This window comes from Salvelinus fontinalis, unplaced genomic scaffold (genome assembly GCF_029448725.1).
Source record: "Salvelinus fontinalis isolate EN_2023a unplaced genomic scaffold, ASM2944872v1 scaffold_1288, whole genome shotgun sequence".
NCBI classification, from domain to species: Eukaryota; Metazoa; Chordata; class Actinopteri; order Salmoniformes; family Salmonidae; genus Salvelinus; species Salvelinus fontinalis.
Window position 1 is genome coordinate 5,740 of NW_026601497.1, and position 6,494 is coordinate 12,233.

The following is a 6,494-nucleotide window of genomic DNA, read 5'->3' on the forward strand; positions in this document are numbered from 1 at the left end:
GAGAGAGAGAGGATAGAGAGAGAGAGAGGAGAGGGAAGAGTGAGTGTCAGGCAGCAGCCAAGGCCTGGCTCTGCCCCGTCAGTCACCCTGACACCTGGAACCACTCAATCTCCTTAGCCCACAGTGGGGGAGAGAGATGGAGGGAGAGAGAGAGATGGAGGGAGGGAGAGGGAGGGAGAGAGATGGAGGTAGGGAGAGGGAGGGAAGGAGGGGGCAGGGAGGGAGAGGGAGGGAGGGAGGAAGAGAGATGGGGGAGGGAGGGAGAGAGATGGAGGGAGGAATAGGGAGGAGAGAGAGGAGGGCGGAGGGGGGAGAGAGATGGAGGGAGGAATAGGGAGGGAGAGAGATGGAGGGGGAGATGGAGGGAGGGAGAGAGAGGGAGAGAGATGGAGGGAGGAATAGGGAGGGAGAGAGATGGAGGGAGGGAGAGGGAGGGAGAGAGATGGAGGGAGGGAGAGGGAGGGAGAGAGATGGAGGTAGGGAGAGGGAGGTGAAGGAGGGGGCAGGGAGGGAGCGGGAGGGAAGGAGGGGGCAGGGAGCATGATGGATATGGCATTGGAGGCTGGTGACTTGAACAATTGAGGAGGAATCCAGGGAGACGGCAAAGTGTGTTTAAAAAATTGTCAAAGACTAATTATTTTAACCTAAAGCATTTAATAAAGACATGTATAGTACACTATTATGGGGAATGAGGATGAGAGGGCTTCTTACAGTGTTGGGAAGGGATCACAGCAGTGATTGAATGAGAGTATGAGGCATGAGTTGAGGTGTTCAGAGGCTTGACTTCAGTGCAGAACAGGATTTGTCTGGGAAAACAAAAGCAATAACACAACACATTACACAGTTAGACAAAAGAGCTAAGAATGAGTTAGTCCAAGCAAAGAGTAAAATCATTGATGTGTAATAATGTGATTGTGTTTGTGAATGTGATTGACTCTACATACAGTAATGAGAGAAAATTGATAGGGGTACTCACAGTGCTTGGAGGGAAACATTCAATGTGCCAGTGGATGAGCAGCACATGAGACGTGGCTTCAGTTAACGTCAGGAGAGAGTTGGCGATGGTAGTGGAGTGGTCATCACCTCTTAATCAGGGAACGGAGGGGACTTGGCTGTAAATACAAATAGCAGATACATTCCATTACAGCTGTGCCATTGTAGGTTTGAACAACAAGTTTCTCCATGAAGTTAAACTCAGACATCTCCAAATTCACAGACAAACACAGACTGCGCATCTCGCCCACTTGACACATCAAAGTAGCCCAAGAAACGTTCCTGAATAAATTCCTGATCATCCACATACCTGACGATAACTGACAACTGCAAGCAGACTGGTGGCACCATAGGTCCCTGAGTGGGGGGGCAATTTTTACCCCCTGGGGCCCGGAGTTTTTCCTTATCTGTTAACTTATTTAGGAAAACTCTGGACCCTATAAGGTATGACAGTGATTCATCAGTTGTAAAAGGTTTTATAAGGTCTATGATGGGAGCAGTTTTTCTTCATCAGGTCACATGGATGAAAACCCTGTCCAACTGCATCAACCTTATACTTATATCATATGAATTACATTTAGACGAGATCAGGAGAGGGATTCCCTCGACCCAGATACAGAGACAACAACTGACAGACAATAGAACTCACAGGGCTGAGCTTGCTTTATGCATGTTTGCATCAAGGCAGGCCTATGCAACTGTAGGCCTTATAAAACATTAACTCACATCTGTCGTCACTATTCTGTTGACTGATTCATTCCAGTTAATCATTTTGAGTTGAAAACATATAGGCAGCCTAGCCAGTCCAATTTTGAATATAAAACAAATTTGATCACATTCACATTTTCTCCTGACACACAAATGGACTATAAATACATAACGTTACCAATTAGTTACCCTGACCAGATGGACAGGGCGCATAGGCTGTATGCAGCTGCTATTATTAGTAGCCTACAGTTGATCAGACTGGAAAATCATGAATTTACTGATTTACTGATCCATCATGAATTTACCTAATCCTATGATCAGATGGACAACATGTCAGCTCATATTGCAAAAGCTTTGATTTGTTGGAGGTCATCCTCCGGAAGTAGTCATCATTAACATGTAGGTCTATGGAAGGAGGTGAGGCCTACGAGCCTCCTAGGTTTTGTATTGAAGTCAATGTACCCAGAGGAGGACAGAAGCCAGCTGGCTACACCATGGTGCTACCCCAGAGAGTGCTGTTGAAGTTACTATTGACCATTGCAAAACAGTGTGTTTTAATCAATTATTTGGTGACATATGAATATATTTAGTATAGTTTTATCTAAAAAGGATAACTTTTTTAGTTTTTTAGTTTCACTTTTAAAAAAAATGAAATTTCACTGAGGAGGATGGACCTCCTCTTCCTCCTCTGAGGAGCCTCCACTGGCATATGGAGGAAGGGGGGGTGGCGGAAGGGAAGGAAAGGAGGAAGGGGAAGGAAGGTGGGACAGAGGCAAGTGGAGAGAGAGACAGACGAGGGGAGCAGGGAGCGTTATATATTTGGAGGGGAGGAGAGAGGGAGGGAGAGAGCTAAGAGGTGAGATGGATTATTAGGGAGAGAAAGAAGAAGTAAAGAGGTAAACATATAGTAGTGGAGGTGAAGAGGGAGTAGAATAGTTTCATATGCAAGCAGCCACCTCTGTCTCACTGTCTCACTGTGTGATCTTCTGTTCGTCCGTAGCTGCATGGCATTGACATACCTACCTACATTGTCTGTTTGCTCAACACCTGTCTGTCCTGTTCCCCCTGTAAACTGCATCGCCCCTGTTGTATACACTATAGTCCCTCCATGTCCTTCCTCTGTTACCCTGTCTCTTTAGATATCAATACGCCATATCAATGATCATCAGAAGTACTTTTCTTACTCTTTGAGGGACGAACAACAGGAAACAGAGATCGGATTCGTCACGACAACAAAAGACAACAGAAAAGCAGGGAAACTCTTCCTGCAAGAATATAACTCCCCGTCTCGGGCAGGATGTATTTTTACCCCGAAAGCCCAAGCACACCTGCTGAGTGCCGAGGCGCCCAGGCTTTATTTCTCCATCCATTATTCATACGCCAGCTCCATTATGAGAACACGTCCTGTCCTTATGAAGATACTGTCTGTCTGCCTCACAAGCTGTTCAGTGAAAATGCAGAGCTGTTGTAGAGACCTACAGTATGTGAGGAACAAAGGGAAACAGAATGGGATTTTGTTGGCAATGCACTGCGCATAGATCGTGTGGGTAAAATGTGTTAGGGTGAATGCATTGGCGAGGAAGAGGTCCGCAAACATTGGAACAGTGAAGAAGTAAGCAAGTGCACTGTGCTGCATGCAGACATACACATGCACAGACACACGTGCATACATACATTTATACACGCATGCACACAGACAGACAGACAGACAGACAGACAGACAGACAGACAGACAGACAGACGACACATGACACATGACACATGACACAACACTCCAGTCCCCCCTCTCTGTGTTCATATTCTTCATCTCTGAGGTTTGGGGGAATTAGCTAGATTTTTCCATCTTGCTTTGATGATGATGCAGCACCACAGTATGCTGTTTTGACTGCAGCTCTGTATTCGCTGCAAAGCCCTGTTTTAGCACCCTCAGGGGGAATCTCCTCTTCCAGTACTCGTTTGCAGCGCTGCATATGTTTTGCTGAAATGTTCAGATTTGTTGCTCACTACGGTCACAGCCACTGTCAAAGAAGAGGAAATGCGATTGCTCCAAAACATGGCCTGAATTCTAGAGATTTCAGAGACATTCAGGGGTAATTTTGCAGCACTGTTTTAATAGTGCATTAAAGAAGAGCTTAAAGCAGAGAGTGTGTTGTGATACCCCAGGATAGATTCCACCATTTTAAAGGACATTATACTGGACAGTAATAAAGACAAACACACACACACACACACACACACACACACACACACACACACACACACACACACACACACACACACACACACACACACACACACACACACACACACACACAGTTTGGTTCTTCGTCTCCGTAGCTCTACGGTCGACAGTTTCAAGAACTTGAGGAGTTTTATACTCTTTGAGATAAGGCCCATGAGTGTGTTTTCATGGACACATGAAAGAGAGCAAGAGAAAGAGAGAAAAATACACTGCTCAAAAAAAATAAAGGGAACACTTAAACAACACAATGTAACTCCAAGTGAATCACACTTCTGTGAAATCAAATTGTCCACTTAGGAAGCAACACTGATTGACAATAAATTTCACATGCTGTTGTGCAAATGGAATAGACAAAAGGTGGAAATGATAGGCAATTAGCAAGACACCCCCACAAAAGGAGTGATTCTGCAGGTGGTGACCACAGACCACTTCTCAGTTCCTATGCTTCCTGGCTGATGTTTTGGTCACTTTTGAATGCTGGCGGTTTCTCTCACTCTAGTGGTAGCATGAGACGGAGTCTACAACCCACACAAGTGCAGTTCATCCAGGATGGCACATCAATGCGAGCTGTGGCAAAAAGGTTTGCTGTGTCTGTCAGCGTAGTGTCCAGAGCATGGAGGCGCTACTAGGAGACAGGCCAGTACATCAGGAGATGTGGAGGAGGCCGTAGGAGGGCAACAACCCAGCAGCAGGACCGCTACCTCCGCCTTTGTGCAAGGAGGAGCACTGCCACAGCCCTGCAAAATGACCTCCAGCAGGCCACAAATGTGCATGTGTCTGCTCAAACGGTCAGAAACAGACTCCATGAGGGTGGTATGAGGGCCCGACGTCCACAGGTGGGGGTTATGCTTACAGCCCAACACCATGCAGGACGTTTGGCATTTGCCAGAGAACACCAAGATTGGCAAATTCGCCACTGGCGCCCTGTGCTCTTCACAGATGAAAGCAGGTTCACACTGAGCACATGAGCACATGTGTGACAGAGTCTGGAGACGCCGTGGAGAACGTTCTGCTGCCTGCAACATCCTCCAGCATGACTGGTTTGGCGATGGGTCAGTCATGGTGTGGGGTGGCATTTCTTTGTGGGGCCGCACAGCCCTCCATGTGCTCGCCAGAGGTAGCCTGACTGCCAATAGGTACCAAGATGAGATCCTCAGACCCCTTGCGAGACCATATGCTGACACATGCACATTTGTGGCCTGCTGGAGGTCATTTTGCAGGGCTCTGCCAGTGCACCTCCTTGCACAAAGGCGGAGGTAGCGGTCCTGCTGCTGGGTTGTTGCCATCCCCCTTTTTGGGGGTGTCTTGCTAATTGCCTATAATTTCCACCTTTTGTCTATTCCATTTGCACAACAGCATGTGAAATTTATTGTCAATCAGTGTTGCTTCCTAAGTGGACAGTTTGATTTCACAGAAGTGTGATTGACTTGGAGTTACATTGTGTTGTTTAAGTGTTCCCTTTATTTTTTTGAGCAGTGTATTTTTCTCTCTTTCTCTTGCTCTCTTTCATGTGTCCATGAAAACACACTCATGGGCCTTATCTCAAAGAGTAGAAAACTCCTCAAGTTCTTGAAACTGTCGACCGTAGAGCTCCGAAGACGAAGAACCAAACGTAGCACAGAATTCTCTCCGAAAGAACTGAATCATGTGGTTCAGTTCCATAAAACTCCTCTCAGAAGTTGAAACCGGGGGGAAATGAAGGCCGTGTCATACATCAATCATCATCTGGCCTGACGTAGATCTAGAACACTAAAGTGGCTCAGCAACTCAGATAAAGACATGAAAAGCAGCCACGATGGAGTTCACGCTTAGTCACTTTCCCCCAGAAATGTAGGCCGACCTATAAAAGTTTTATCAAGAGAACAGTAACACTTCTTTGTCTTGCATTCACACTCCCATAGAAACAAACTTTATGTTACATCGAAGTTATTATTTTTCTCATACTTACCATGGATTTGTGTTTTTCTATCAGAGGACAAGACATGTTTTATTGGCATTTCCCGACAGACTGGCTCGGTACTTGTTGTGGCTCACACTTTGGACATCGGAGAAGCAGTAATATTGTGTAGTGGCTAGAGTGCTGTGATCAGTCGGTCAGTTTCAGAGATGTGATAGGAGATTGTCTGTCAGCAACACTGGGGTTCTGGGCTTCACTATGAGGCTTTATCAGGCCTTGGCAATTCAGAGAGAGAGAGAGATTGAGGTTTAGAAAGTAAGGAGTGAGGGGTGTATAGAGAGAGAGAGAGAGAGAGAGAGAGAGAGAGAGAGAGAGAGAGAGAGAGAGAGAGAGAGAGAGAGAGAGAGAGAGAGAGAGAGAGAGAGAGAGAGAGAGAGAGAGAGAGAGAGAGAGAGGGTATAAAGAGAGGAAGGAGACTAGTGGGAGAAGGATGGGTGAGAGCACAAGAAGGAGGTGAGGGAGAGAGAGAGAGAGGCGTCACTACAGACACGGGTTCGATCCCAGGCTTTGTCGCAGCTGGCCGCAACTGGGAGACTCATGAGGCGGCGCACAATTGGCCCAGCTTCATCCGGGTTAGGGGAGGGTTTGGCCAGC